Raw genomic sequence first — 16,107 nt, 5'->3', positions numbered from 1 at the left:
CTCTCTCTCTCTCTCTCTCGCCGTGTCTCTCTCTCTCTCTCTCTCGCCGTGTCTCTCTCTCTCTCTCTCTCGCCGTGTCTCTCTCTCTCTCTCTCGCCGTGTCTCTCTCTCTCTCTCGCCGTGTCTCTCTCTCTCTCTCGCCGTGTCTCTCTCTCTCTCTCGCCGTGTCTCTCTCTCTCTCTCGCCGTGTCTCTCTCTCTCTCTCGCCGTGTCTCTCTCTCTCTCTCGCCGTGTCTCTCTCTCTCTCTCGCCGTGTCTCTCTCTCTCGCCGTGTCTCTCTCTCTCTCTCTCTCTCGCCGTGTCTCTCTCTCTCGCCGTGTCTCTCTCTCTCGCCGTGTCTCTCTCTCTCTCTCTCTCTCTCTCTCTCGCCGTGTCTCTCTCTCTCGCCGTGTCTCTCTCTCTCGCCGTGTCTCTCTCTCTCGCCGTGTCTCTCTCTCTCGCCGTGTCTCTCTCTCTCGCCGTGTCTCTCTCTCTCGCCGTGTCTCTCTCTCTCGCCGTGTCTCTCTCTCTCGCCGTGTCTCTCTCTCTCTCTCTCTCTCTCTCTCTCTCTCTCTCTCTCTCTCTCTCTCTCTCTCTCTCTCTCTCTCGCCATGTCTCTCTGTCTCTCTCTCTCTCTCTCTCTCGCTCTCTCTCCCTCTCTCTCCCCCTCTCTCGCCGTGTCTGTCTCTCGACATATCCGGATGGTGGCTATGTCTGGATGGTATTTGTCTTCGGACGCGTCCGGGCGGTGTTTACCACCAGATGGCTTGGCTTCAGATGCGTCCGGGCAGTATTTATATCTGGGCAGGAGTTTGTCTCCGGGCCATTTTTATAGTATGACCATAGAAAATGGATTTCAGGTATTATTTTGTTTCCACCTTCACTGTTATTTCTATGCAGAATCATTTTGATGAGACGGTATGAATTGTAATTAACACTCCACCGCACGTCTGCCTTCCCTTCCCCCACCCTCCTCACTCCCCCTCCACCTCTTCACTCCCCCGCTCTCCCCCCCCCCTTTAGTATTTCCATCAGCGAAGTGATGGGTGGTATTTGCTCATAATTAATAAAGGTAAATTGTTTGAGGAAGTAAATAAACTCTTCATCCTGAAGATGAAGAGCCCCCGGCCTGTGCCCCCCAGGCATCATTATAAATCCGAGCCTGGCTGGAGGTATCAACGGTGGTTTTGTGGTTCTAACAGTCTGCACAAAACTCTCTTGCAGAGGCAGAGCAATTAAGGAAACCGGTTATAACAAGGAATCGGTGCGCATGACATGCGACTTTTGAACGTTGTGCTCTTTTCACCCTTCATACTGTTTTGTTTCTCGCCCTAATCTGCTGCAACCAGCAAATGTCATCGGATTTTGCGGAGACATCATTCCACACTCTTGCACAGCAGTGCAAGTTTTTTTTAAAAATTGTTCTTCGTTTTTTTCTTCACCAAAATGGTTTCAGAGCAGAAGGCCACAAAAGAAGAGACAGACATTACTAGGGAAAGCTCTTAATGCGAATTACACGAAAACGATCGAATCTGATTTAGGTAAAGAAGAAAACACCTGAGTAATCGATCGAATGTAAGAGGACGGCAACAAAGAGAATGAAAGGCAGAGGAACTGTCAATTATGATTGATTTGCTTTCAATGACCAATTCTTATCTTTCTTTCCCCAGGTGAAGTCTTGCGTATTGGGAGTAAATACCTGAATGGCTCGGAAGAAGTTTTGATCAATATTGATGATGGTTGCAGACAATTTCCAACCCTGAGGTCTCATTTTTCACCCCTGAACCTCACGCAACATGATCAATGTTATTCCTGGAGAAAATTGCTGTTTTCTACAAACGCTTCTGCTGACTTACCTGTTCGTTCATTTATCCACCTCAGGGTGAAGGAGGAATGTATATAATCGTTGCTTTTACTCTTTGAAGGATGTACAAGGAATAAATACCTGGATTAGTTTATGGCTACACTGAGATGAAGTTGGAAACCACGTTTTATGCATAACATGTTGATTCGAGATAGGGTGCGTGGCAGGATAGCCCAGAGGTACGCACACCTGCCTCTGCCCTGCCGCTGAGTCTGGGTTGGAATCCCGACCCAGCTATAAACTGTCGTCCTGGCGTTTCGCAGGCAGGGTGATTCATAAATGTGCACACCATCCCTCAGATAGACGTTAGGCTGCAGGACCCCTCTAACGGCATTGGTCATTGGTGGACGTTGTGACAAATTTCTGTCGTAACTGATTGCCCAGAACGCAACGGAAAATCACCCTGCAAAACCAAGCTACTCAACCAAGCCACCCAACACAGCCAAACCACCCAACACAGCCAAACCATCAAACACAGCCAAACTACCCAACACAACCCAACCACTGTACACAACCAAGCCACCCAACACAGCCAAACCACCCAACACAACCAAGCCACCCAGCACAATGAAGCTACCCAGCACAACCAAGCCACCCAAAACAACCAAGCCACTCAACACAACTAAGCCACCCAGCACAGCCATCCCATCCAGCACAACCAACCCATGCAGCATGACCAAACCACGCAGCACAACCAACCCATGCAGCACAACCAAGCCACCCAACACAGCCAAACTACCCAACACAGCCAAACCACCCAGCACAATGAAGCTACCCAGCACAACCAAGCCACTCAACACAGCCAAACCACCCAGCACAACCAAACCACCCAACACAACTAAGCCACCCAGCACAACCATCCCATCCAACATGACCAAGAAACCCAACACGACCAAGTCAGCCAGCACAACCAAGCCACCCAGCACAACCATCCCATCCAACATGACCAAGAAACCCAGCACAACCAAGTCACCCAGCACAACCAAGCCACCCAGCATGACCAACCCACACAGCATAACCAATTCCCCCTGCTTCCCAGCTCAATCACCATGATAAACAAGAGTGGGCTCAGAGAGCTTCCCTGCCTTCACGGTCTGCATCACAATAAAGGAAATTTCGAATGACTTTTCTTTTTATTACCTAGTTTTACTGGTAGCTATTGCAAACATCGTTCATCTTCCGACATTGACTGTAGTTATTATTAAATAATTAGTGAAATTTTCGTTTTTCCAAGGATTAGTGAAATATCACAGGACAATGAGATTTTCTACCAAGCCAAACTGATGCCACTTACCTTGCTTGGGTTGATCAATACCGAAACTTAGGGTTATAAAATCCCAACCTTGGGTTTATCAAATCTAATCCAAGGGCTAATCAAACCTCAACCTTGTATTTATCAAACCTAAACCTAGGGTTCAATCGAACCTGAACCTTGGATATATCAAACCTAAACCTTGGGTTCAATCAAATCTGAACCTTGGATTTATCAAACCCAAACCTCGGATTTATCAAACCTAAACCTAGGGGTTAATCAAACCTGAACCTTCGATATATCAAACCTAAACCTTAGGTTCAATCAAACCTGAACCTTGGATATATCAAACCTAAACCTAGGGTTCATTAAAACCTGAACCTTGGATTTATCAAACCTAAACCCAGGGGTGAATCAAACCCAAACCTTGGATTTATCAAACCTAAACTTAGGGGTTAATCAAACCTGAACCTTGCATTAATCAAAACCGAACCTTGGGTTCATGAAACCCTCACCAGTCACCTTAAATGGACGAAAGTTTTCAGTTGGCCATGAGAAATTCCTGGCTTTCCATTCCAATCTGCAGACATGCAATAGTGGCATGACCAATTATCCTTCGTTGGGAAATGAGCAGGTCAGTCTTTGGCTGTGATTTTCTATCGAGTGTAATAGACTTGGTAAATGCTGATGGCGTTTACAAGGAGCCAAGATGTTAACCATTCTTTTGATAAATCTTTTTCCACCACAAATTACTACACGCAAAGCATTTCTGACATGTCTACACTTTCACGAAGTGTATGAAGTGCTGTAATTGCCCTTTTCAAGTTGCATGTGTCATTAAGCAAGGGATGTTTGCAAAAGGGTAAAAAATTCGACAATACTCCAAGCTCTTTGGATGGTGAGAATTTTTTTTTTTTTTTTTTTTTTTTTTTTACCTTTTGACAATTATTGAACTCTGCGAAAGTGACAAAAGCAATGGGTGATTGAATGTGAAGTTAATGCGACAAATCACACACAGCGATGCCATTCCAAACACAGCTTCCAGCTACAGCTTGTTGTTGGGCAACAGCAATTGACTTTTAAAAAATCGAGATGCAGAGTGTGGTCAAAACAAGGATGATGCAACCCCTCTTACCCCCCTCCCCACCATCATCACCCGCAAGAAATGACAATGTATGATGTCTACTGCCACCTACCAAACAACTGCGGTGTCATCGCCGAGCCAGCCTGAAGCGGGTCTCAGAAGCTCCTGAGCCGAGCCAAGTTTTGTTTCCTATCGTATGGGGCTCACCTCCCGCTGCCCCAGGCCTCTCTGAGTTACGCTGTTTGAGCCCCAGAGAGGTCTTCTGGGGGTCAGGATTCGGGTTCAAGGTCTGGCGTAATGTGGCCACATCAAGCTGTCATGGAAATCAGCTGTCAGGCACAAAATCGGACTAAAAAGGCTCTCGGGAGCCTCGAATGTGTCAAGAATAGAGTTGTGTTTTATGTTTCTTGTGTTATTTTGCATTTTATGGCATATCCAAAGGATTACATTGTAAAATACTCGATATTGAAAGCAAATATTTTAATAGTGTAAGTGTTATTAAAGGAGCTCACTCGTGCTTATAAAGAACAGTCAGCATGGGGTTTGATTGCTCTGGAAGAAACATGGTGATGGGAAGACTCGATAGTGCAATGGATAGAGCATCTGCTCTGAGTCTGGAGGTTGGAGTTCGAATCCCGACCGAGTCATACCAACGACCTTCAAAATGGCATGAGCTGCTTCCTTGCTTGACTCTCAGCATTTAAAAAGGATAGAGCATGGCCAAACAACTATAGGTTGGCAACCATCGTGCACACTTGATCAGCCGAAAGGCTTCCTCCTGTGATGAAGCTCCTTGCAAAGGAACTAGTATTAATTAAATAAATAATTAATGAACAGAGCGACCACCACCAGATCCCGATGAGGTTGTTAATAATAAGGGACACATGACTTATCCATTCCAGAGATAGTGTTGAAAATGTGTACTCTTCTAACTACTGTACTGTACCTGTGCAATCCTAGTACACACTGTATTATGCAAAAACCAAGGCTATTCAAACAAGATGATAAATTGAGCCTGAACACAAGGAAGATCCATATTTAAACCAGGTCATGTCATTCTGTGTGAACCCTGAAGGTATATCTTAAGTAAAGATATGACCGGAATGTCTGTGGCATATAACAAGGGGAAATTATTCACTTAAAAGCTGTTGATTGGAAAATAGTTCTGAAAAGCTTAAATTGTAAAAAATAAAGTTTCACTATTTGGCAACAGTTGAGTTTTAAAATGTTAAATCTACAAACTTCGTGATCACCACTCGCATCACTTTTCGTTAAAACACTTCTTTCGATAAACATTCTTTCAACTTCAAACTTTCAATTTTATAATATTTGTTTGTTCACCTCTGACGTCACAGGCTTCCAAAACAAAGTGCAGGTAAATGCACACAATTATTACTTAAGAAATCTAAAGATTTCGAAAGAAAATTGATGACTTCCGTCATCTATTTGTGTGTTTGTTTGTTACTTACGAAATCTAAAGATTTAGTAAGTATATTGATGCCTTCCGTTTCTGTTTGTTTGTTTGTTTGTTTGTAGGCACGATAACTCGAGAACGGAAGAAGCGACCAATGTCAAATTACACCACGTGATTCAGGAGGGTGATGGCTAGTGCTGATTAGATTTTGGTCAAAATCGGTCAAAGGTCAAGGTCACAGTGAGGTCAAACATAATTCCGTAAATTCATGTGGAGAAATGGAGTAATTTTGCTTCGCTCGACGTTCCGAGTTCGTTTTTACTTCGATTTTAATTTTGTATTCGGTCTTTGCGATCGCTTAGGACGCTTAAAACTCGGTTGTCAAAATTCTGGGAAAAATCGGATGTTTGAGACGTTTTAAGATTGTATAAAAAAATATTTCACGGGTCGTCACGTGATGCAGTGCGCTCGAGCAGACGCGTCGTTGAGTTGCGTTAAGGTTTAATTGCGTGGAGAAATGGAGATTTTTGCTTCGGTCGACGTTACGATTTTTGATGGTTTGATACAGAATCATCGTAGAAACTTCTGGTTTGCGTCGCTACCTTCTCTAGAGACAGCTTTTATTTGATAAGGTCAGCGGTCAAGTTGACGATTTCGTAAGTACCAGTCTATGACTGCTTGTTTGTTTGTTTGTTGGCACGATAACTCAAGAAGGGAAGAAGCTACCAATGTCAAATTACACCACGTGATTCAGGAGGGTGGTGGCTAGCGCTGATCAGGTTTTGGTCAAAATCGGTCAAAGGTCAAGGTCACAGTGAGGTCAAACATCCAAAAAATGATAACTCCAGAACAGAAGAAGCTTCCAATGTCAAATTACACCACGTGATTCAGGAGGGTGGTGGCTAGCGCTGATCAGGTTTTGGTCAAAATCGGTCAAAGGTCAAGGTCACAGTGAGGTCAAACATCCAAAACATTCGATTTTTGATGGTTTGGTACAGAATCATCGTAGAAACTTCTCGTTTGCGTCGCTACCTTCTCTCGAGACAGCTTTTATTAGACAAGGTCAGAGGTCAAGTTGAGGATTTCCTAATTACCAGTCTATAACTGCTTGTTTGTTTTTTGTCGGCACGATAACTCGAACGGAAGAAGCTACCAATGTCAAATTACCCCATTGATTGTTGAGCGTGATGGCTAGTGCTGATTATATTTTGGTCAAAATCGGTCAAAGGTCAAGGTCACAGTGAGGTCAAACATAATTCTGTAAATTCACCTGGAGAAATGGAGTATTTTTGCTTCGCTCGACGTTACGAGTTCGTTTTAACTTCAATTTTAATTTTGTCTTCGGTTTTTGTGATCGCTTAGGACGCTTAAAACTCGGTTGTCGAAATTCTGGTAAAAATCGGATGTTTTGGCAACATTTTAAGATTGTATAAAAAATATTTCACTCGACGCGTCACGGGTCGTCCCATGATGCAGTGCGCTCGAGCAGACGCGTCGTTGAGTTACGTTAAGGTATAATTGTGTGGAGAAATGGAGATTTTTGCTTCGGTCGACGTGACGATTTTTGATGGTTTGGTACAGAATCATCGGAGAAACTTCTAGTTTCCGTCGCTACCTTCTCCAGAGACAGCTTTTATTAGACGAGGTCAGAGGTCAAGTTGACGATTTGGTAAGTACCAGTCTATGACTGCTTGTTACTTACGAAATCTAAAGATTTCGTAAGTATATTAATGCCTTCCGTTTCTGTTTGTTTGTTTGTTTGTTTGTTTGTTAGTTTGTTATCTTGTCAAAAGGAAGTTTTCCAAGATATGTTAGTCAGCTTGTATGTTTTTTTTTTTCTTTGTCTGTAATCACGTATAAAAAATTCTGCAGAGCACAGTTATCATTGGAAATTTTTGTAACTTCGCATATCAGAGGCCTATCGAGGTCCCTTTCAGTGCACAAAATTTTGAAGGTCAAGGTCAAAGGTCAAGGTCACTTTGGCGCAAATCAGGGAAGTCGACGAAACCCTTATTTTTTTAGTAATTTTGATTGGATTGTCTTCAAACTTCATGGGAATATAGTTCATGGTCTGTCGCTCAGCTGCTTAATTTTTGGTGGCGATTGGCCTTGACCTTCATTTGTTTTTTTTTTTTGGTCTGTAATCACGTATAAATCACTCTGCAGAGCACAGTTATCATTGGAAATTTTTGTAACTTCGCATATCAGAGGCCTATAGAGGTCCCTTTAAGTACACAAAATTTTGAAGGTCAAAGGTCAAGGTCACTTTGTCGCAAATCAGGGGAGTCGACGAAACCCTTATTTTTTGAGTAATTTTGATCGGATCGTCTCAAACTTCATGGGAATATAGTTCATGGTCTGGCGCTCAGCTGATTAATTTTTGGTGGCGATTGGCCTTGACCTTCATGGTTAGCGCCTCAGGTCAAACATATTTTACCCCAAGGTCAAATTTTCAAGTTTTAGGAACCATATCGTGTCATACCTCAAATTGAACACCTCGATGAGTGCTTTCTAGATGTGTCAAGCTTGAGACATTATGACGTCATTTGGTGACGTTATGAGGCAAACGCATATTTTTTCATGGTTACTCTGTAGAACGATTCTCATCGGAATCTCTCGTGGGCAGATATTCCTCAAGGAGTCGCTCCTGGTTTGTTTGTTTGTCTGTAATCACTGGATTTTCACCTTTATATCACTCTGTAGAGCACAATTATCATCGGAAACTCTTGTGGGTACACATATCATAGTATTATTACAATACCCTTCAGCACACATAAAGGTCAAGGTCAAAGGTCACTTTGCGGTAAATCATGGAGGTCGACGAAACCCTTATTTTAATGGAATCATCTGCAAACTTTATGGGAATGTAGTATATGGTCTGGCGCTCAGCGGATTAGTTTTTGGTGGTGATTGGCCTTGATCTTCATGGTTAGCGCCTGAGGTCAAACATATTTGACCCCAAAGTCAAATTTTCAAGTTTTAGGAACCATATCGTGTAGTACCTCAAATTTAACACCTCGATGAGTGCTTTCTCGATATGTCAAGCTTGAGACATTATGACGTCATTTGGTGATGTTATGAGGCAAACGCATATTTTTCATGGTTCCTCTGTAGAACGATTCTCATCGGAATCTCTCGTTGGCAGATATTCCTCAAGGAGTCACTCCTGGTGGATAGCAGCTCTGTTCACCTCAGTTTGACCTTAAAGAAGTCACACGTGGTCACCTTTTGGCAAGATACGGGTCACCCTGAGGGTGACATTGGTTTGTTTGTAGGCACGATAACTCGAGAACGAAGAAGCTACCAATTTTAAATTACACCACGTGATTCAGGAGGGTGATGGCTCGTGCTGATTATATTTTGGTCAAAGGTCAAGGTCACGGTGAGGTCAAATATTCGATTTTTGATGATTTGGTACAGATAACTCGACAACAGAAGAAGCTCCCAATGTCAAATTACACCACGTCATTCACGAGGCTGATGGCTAGTGCTGATTAGATTTTGGTCAAAATCGGTCAAAGGTCAAGGTCACAGTGAGGTCAAACATCCAAAAAATGATAAGTCGAGAACGGAAGAAGCTTTCAATGTCAAATTACACCACGTGATTCAGAAGGGTGGTGGCTAGCGCTGATTAGATTTTGGTCAAAATCTGTCAAAGGTGAAGGTCACAGTGAAGTCAAACATCCAAAACATTTGATTTTTGATGGTTTGGTACAGAATCATCGAAGAAACGTCTGGTTTGCGTCGCTACCTTCTCTTGAGACAGCTTTTATTTGACAAGGTCAGAGGTCAAGTTGACGATTTCGTAAGTACCAGTCTCTGCTTGTTTGTTTGTTTGTTACTTACGAAATCTAAAGATTTCGTAAGTGTATTGATGACTTCCGTTTCTGTTTGTTTGTTTGTTTGTTTGTTTGTAGGCACGATAACTCGAGAACGGAAGAAGCTACCAATGTCAAATTACAGCACATTACATGTTTCAGGAGGGTGATTGCTCGTGCTGATTAGATTTTGGTCAAGATCGGTCAAAGGTCAAGGTCACAGTGAGGTCAAATATTCGATTTTTGATGGTTTGGTACAGATAACTCGAACGGAAAAAGCTACCAATGTCAAATTACACCAGGTGATTCAGGAGGGTGATGGCTAGTGCTGATTAGATTTTGGTCAAAATCGGTCAAAGGTCAAGGTCACAGTGAGGTCAAACATAATTCCGTAAATTAATGTGGAGAAATGAAGTATTTTTGCTTCGCTCGACATTACGAGTTCGTTTTAACTTCAATTTTAATTTTGTCTTCGGTTTTTGCGATCGCTTAGGACGCTTAAAACTCGGTTGTCGAAATTCTGGTAAAAATCGGATGTTTTGGAGAAGTTTTAAGATTGTATAAAAAAATATTTCACTCGCGAGTCACGGGTCGTCACGTGGTGCAGTGCACTTGAGCAGAGGCGGTGTTGATCACATAAAGGTTTTGCGTGTGTGCGCTGACGGTGTTTAAAGGTAATTTTTTATCCCAATAAAGGTTACCGTTGCATGCCTGACTCGATAAGCCGTCGATTTATGTCAAGATTGTTGGTGGATGGCCGAATATTACGGTTTTGTGACTTCGATAAAATAATATAAAATAATTGCGTGGAGAAATGGAGATTTTTACTTCGGTCAATGTTACGATTTTTGATGGTTTGGTTCAGAATCATCGTAGAAACTTCTGGTTTGCGTCGCCACCTTCTCTAGAGACAGCTTATATTAGACAAGGTCAGTGGTCAAGTTGACGATTTCGTAAGTACCAGTGTATGACTGCTTGTTTGTTTGTAGGCACGATAACTCGAGAATGGAAGAAGCTACCAATGTCAAATTCCACCACATGATTCAGGAGGGTGGTGACGAGTGCTGATTAGGTTTTGGTCAAAATCGGTCAAAGGTCAAGGTCAGTGAGGTCAAACATTCGATTTATGATGGTTTGGTACAGAATCATCATAGAAACTTCTGGTTTGCATCGCTACCTTCTCTCGAGACAGCTTTTATTAGACAAGGTCAGAGGTCAAGTTGACGATTTCGTAAGTTCCATCTCTGACTGCTTGTTTTTGTATCCATGCAAAAGTGTATATGGTTAATGGAGGACTGAAATGGCAGCTTTTGTGCATCTTCTTTAGTATGTGGGACGTGGCTTTGGGCAGTATCATTTGCTGGGAAGGCGTAGCTGTGCTGCTGATGCAGTGCCCCTTCTAGGTTAGGACAGGAATTTGGAATATATTTTGGGTGCCTACGGGAGCTTGCCAACTCCTGGCAAGGGAAACCGTGGGTTCTTTAACATCCATAAACTAATGCCGGCAGATGGGACACTTGGTTTAACGTCCATCCGACGGATGAGGGCCAGCACACACATTGATGAATCATTCAGCCTGTGGAGCACTGAGATGACAGTTTATAGCTGGTTCGGGATTCAAACCCAGGCTAGACAGCTTAAAGGCGAGATGCATACTTCTGTGCATACACATCAGTGTGTGTAAAAGAGTGAAAGCCATATAAGAATTCCTTTTTGCAGCACTCTTATGGACGTTATGCATTTGATTGGCATCCATAATGACTGTAGATGTCGCTTCTGTTATACACCCTGGACAGCCCCATATGCTACTTGAGATTTGCCCAATCCCTCGCACATCGCACAACATGTCAGAAAAGACTCCTTCAGATATCTCCTGGGGTTTCAGCATGCTCTGGCATGCTGTCTTTCGTGCCAAGTCTTCAATAATGGTTTTTAAGTCCTCAATAACCTTGGCAGGACCTTCTCAGCGCATGCTAAGAATGCGTCACTCTCTTCGTGGTGGTGTCTTCCCCATCTCTGTCAAAAGAAATTCCTCTGGGTGGTGTCCGAGGTTTGTTATCCCTTATATCGTGTATGTCAACATTGTCTAACTTTATCTCGAGTGACAGTATCATGTTGAGTTTAACTTTCATCCATATCCACATGTACTATAAAATTGCATTTCCCTTTATATTGGCTGGTATAATCAGAAGCTTTCTGCCAAAATGATGAAAATAAGCTGACTTTAGTGAAATATCTAAATAAGTATTTCGTTAACACACGATTATAACATATTGTACCATCAGGGGTACGTGGCGTTGCCTGGTGCTGTTCTCATTCTGTTGGCATTTTGAAGAAATCAAATTTTGATTAAAATTTTTGTTCATGTTGGGAAACAAAACACTTCCCTGCACCAATAAAGGAATGGGATTTAGTGAGGCAACTTAGCATAACAATTGTGAATTTTGTGAGGAAAGCACCAAAATTGGCACACTAGTAGCCTATCATATTATGAACAGATTTGGATATTGGGCCATCCCAAAATTTTTGATGGCAGTGGAAAATGGCTGCCACAGCCATCAGCGGCTGAATTTGAGATAGCCCAATATCCAAATCTGTTCATAATATGATAGGCTACTCGTGTGCCAAATTTGGTGCTTTCCTCACAAAATGCACAATTGTTATGCTATATTTAGCTAAGTTGCCCCACTAATTGGGGATCATTTAATATTGCCTTTCACATTGTTACAGTGGCTTAGGAACTACAGAGTGATAAAAAAAACCAATGTCACTCACAGGGTGACCCATATCTTGCCAAAAGGTGACCACGTGTGACTTCTTTAAGGTCACACCGAGGTGAACAGAGCTGCTATCCACCAGGAGCGACTCCTTGAGGAATATCTGCCTACGAGAGATTCCGATGAGAATCGTTCTACAGAGTAACCATGAAAAATATGTTTGCCTCATAACGTCACCAAATGACGTCATAATGTCTCAAGCTTGACATATCTAGAAAGCACTCATTGAGGTGTTCAATTTGAGGTACTACACGATATGGTTCCTAAAACTTGAAAATTTGACCTTGGGGTCAAATATGTTTGACCTTAGGCGCTAACCATGAAGGTCAAGGCCAATCGCCACCAAAATTAATCAGCTGAGCGCCAGACCATGAACTATATTCCCATGAAGTTTGAAGACGATCCGATCAAAATTACTCAAAAAATAAGGGTTTCGTCGACTCCCCTGATTTGCGACAAAGTGACCTTGACCTTTGACCATGACCTTCAAAATTTTATGCGCTGAAAGGGACCTCTATAGGCCTCTGATATGCGAAGTTACAAAAATTTCCAATGATAACTGTGCTCTGCAGAATTTTTTTTATACGTGATTACAGACAAACAAAAAAAACAAAAAAACATACAAGCTGACTAACATATCTTGCAAAAACTTCGTTTTGGCAAGATAAAAATCACCCCAAGTTTTTCTTTCAAAATTTTCAAATTCGTTTTACGTAAAACACTGCCCGACAGTCATTGATGAACCTCTGAAAGTTTGAAGATCCGTTTGCTAATCTCTGAGAAAATGGTGACACAGAAACGGACAACCATCTCTCGTACTGTCTAATAGATGACCATTATCTTACAGATATTACCAAACAACACTTTCACATGTTCGAAGCAATCCCGGTCATTTTGTTCCTCTCAGCATGGCGTTTTAAAATGCACGGCTCCAACGTAGACCTAAAATCAGGGTCTTCAATGTGTCCCATCTGCCAGCATATCATGTCAGTATTGTTAGCAACAGTCATTGCGAATCAGCGTTCATGGTCCATTCCGAGCTGGCACAGCTCCGTTGGAACCACATTGTCCCAAGAGTTTCCATTCTTTTGTGCCAAGGTCGATTTTAACATCGGTCAACGTTGGTCCGTCGTTGACAAGCTGAGAGTCGACGTTGGCCGAACGTCGCCATGAGAGTATCCATGTCTTTTTGTCTTCAAGCCAATGTTGAACCAACATTGGCAATGTGTGTAAGATGAATCACGACGATGTCAAGCCAAGTGCAACGTTGGTCCAATGTCGCTGTCCCAGCAGCATACCACATGAAACTTTTAGATCCTACCCCTCCCTCTTAGGTAGCAAGAGGTCTTCAGACCCTCTCCCCTGGTCCACCCGACAATCTGGGTAGAAAAGTGCAGCCTTTATTTTTGTTCTTCAGAGCAAGACAAGGGAGTGAAATGGTGCAATTAAAGGTGACCTTCATCCCGAGATCTACTTTACCCACAATCTGCTTTATTTCTCTTAATTACATTGGTTTTCCTCTTTTGTTGGACAAACACTGCGATTGTGCGGCCTGGTTGGACTCTGACTCTCGACCCGGAATCACACCGAGAACCCACGACCAACGTACCCATACCTACCTCTCACCCACGTGATTACTTTGTATTCAAAATGCGTAAAAATTTTTTTCCTGAGCCTCGGCTGATGGGAATTGGTTTGCTCATTCAATGTATTTGACGGACTGTATATGAACGAAGTATTCGTCACACACGCGGTCAAACGAACACTTCCAATCATATGACGTCATTTTACAAACATGTGTTAACTCGTAAGCTTGCCAATGCGATGCGAATAGCTTACTCGAGGTCGTTCTATACTCCAAAAAAACATTTCATTTGCCAACTATTTTTCCTGCTGGTATCACGATGGACCAGTAATCATGTAGGACATACGGGTCCCTCTCACTAGCTCTTGTGCACCTTGGGTCATCATTACACAGACAAAGGGTGCTGAGTATGAAAGACACACATCTCGAGTTCGACACAGACATCACCCCAGAGCATTAAGGCCTAGGTCACATTTGCTATATGGCGGCGGTACGCCCTCTGAATTGACAGAAACGTGCAGCGGCGGCAGAGAAACTGAGGTGGCCTTAGGGAGGCCCTACGCCGTTTGGCTATACTTTACAGGCCGTAGGGGCGCCGTGGAATTTTAGCATGGAGTTATAACTTTTTTTCATTTCTACGTTTGCCGTAGCAATTCAACAAGCCAAGCTATGATGTAGATGTGTTTCACATCGACCGTACGTAGGGCGTACGGTGGGCTTGCGTTATTCGTGCGGCTGCCGTAAGCTCTTCTCAATGAAAAATGAATTTTCCCAACCCCCCAAAAATTGCGGCGGCCGCACTATTTCCATGGTCGCTGTACGGTGGCCTTGCTGTCTGTGTGACTACCTGCGGGCAACGCAGGGTTGACGCACGGTTCCCCTATGCCCGCCGTGCACCTACGTACGTCCTCCGTGGCAGTCTGCGTCGACCGTGCGTCGAATGTGCGTCCACCGTGTGCTACTGCTAGAGATCGGAGTATCGGTGTTTGCCTATACACAGTGGTGCCCCCAGAATCCCAATTTAATTCGTTCCAGGAGGCTGTTCGGATTGCAAAAAGTTCTGATTCCAAAAATATTTTCCCAATAAGAAATAATGGAGTGAATGAATCCGTTCGTGGAGCCAAAGAAAACCCACTTTCAATACACTTTAAACTGAAATTATCCATGTTTAAGGTAAAATAAGATGAGTAAATGACCTTCGGTGGTGGTGTATTGTATGTAACCTGGTACAATCACCACATCCAAAGGTCCACACAGGCTCGAGCTCCGTCCTGGGTTCCGATCGCTCGCGCACTCTGCGAGAGCGCTGCCCCCAGGGCAGCTCATCAAACATGATGCCCGCAGAACCACAATCACTTTCATCAAACGCATGGGGCTGACGTAATCATGGATAATCCAAATTGCAACTGGTTTTGCTGTGAAATTCAATCCTTGCCCGACAGTCCGTCACACCACGTGATAGGATTGCTTTTTTTTGTTATTAATTAAAACACAAGATGATTAAAAAAAACAAACATCACAAATGAAGGTGAAAACACGAGGTAAGGCCTATCACATTTGGCTCGGTGGCTGGAGGGTCTACAACATGTACGGGCACTCGCAATTATAAAGCGGCCGCAGTATTTCCACGGTCACACAATGTAGCAGTCACATATGTTTTTATTTTTCGGGGAGCCGCAAGGCGTATTTAGAAATCGTGGAGACCGAAAACATGGGGGTGCCGTACGGTCTTTGATTTGATGTCGCACGGTGACCTTAGGGTGTTCCTGCGGCAGCCATAGAATTTTCAAGGCAGACGCAAGGTGCCCGCAAGGCGACCGCAGGGGGACCCTCAGCCGAACGTGCGGCCAGACGGACGGTAACGAATGGGTTATTTTTTATTTATTTTTTACCAGTTCTTTTGTTTCGGCTTGTCGAATTTCTACAGCGAACGTGGAAATGAAAAAAGTTATAACTCCGCGTTATAATTCCACGGCGACCTTACGACCTGTAAAATATAGCCATACGGCGTAGGGCCACCCTGAGGCCACCTCAGTTTCTCTGCGGCCGCCGCACGTTTCTGTCAATTCAGAGGGCGTAAGGCCGCCGTATCCTCGCCGTAGAGCAAATGTGACCGAGGCCTAAAGTATCGATCGACACACGAGAGATGCTTTCAGGTGTACTTCCACCGACGAACTGAATGAACAAAGCACGAAGATGCGGCTCGAACAGGTGGGGGAGACACATGAACAAACATGAACGCCACGTTGTGTTCGGTTATTTTAAAATGTATTAGGTTTTTTGGGCAAAATTTTCTCGAAAAAATTGTTCGGATTCCAATTTGTTCAAACAATG

This window comes from Eptatretus burgeri, chromosome 13, assembly GCF_056783735.1.
Source record: "Eptatretus burgeri isolate ZD-2024b chromosome 13, Ebu_testis_v1, whole genome shotgun sequence".
NCBI classification, from domain to species: Eukaryota; Metazoa; Chordata; class Myxini; order Myxiniformes; family Myxinidae; genus Eptatretus; species Eptatretus burgeri.
Note: the sequence above shows the minus strand (reverse complement) of the source record.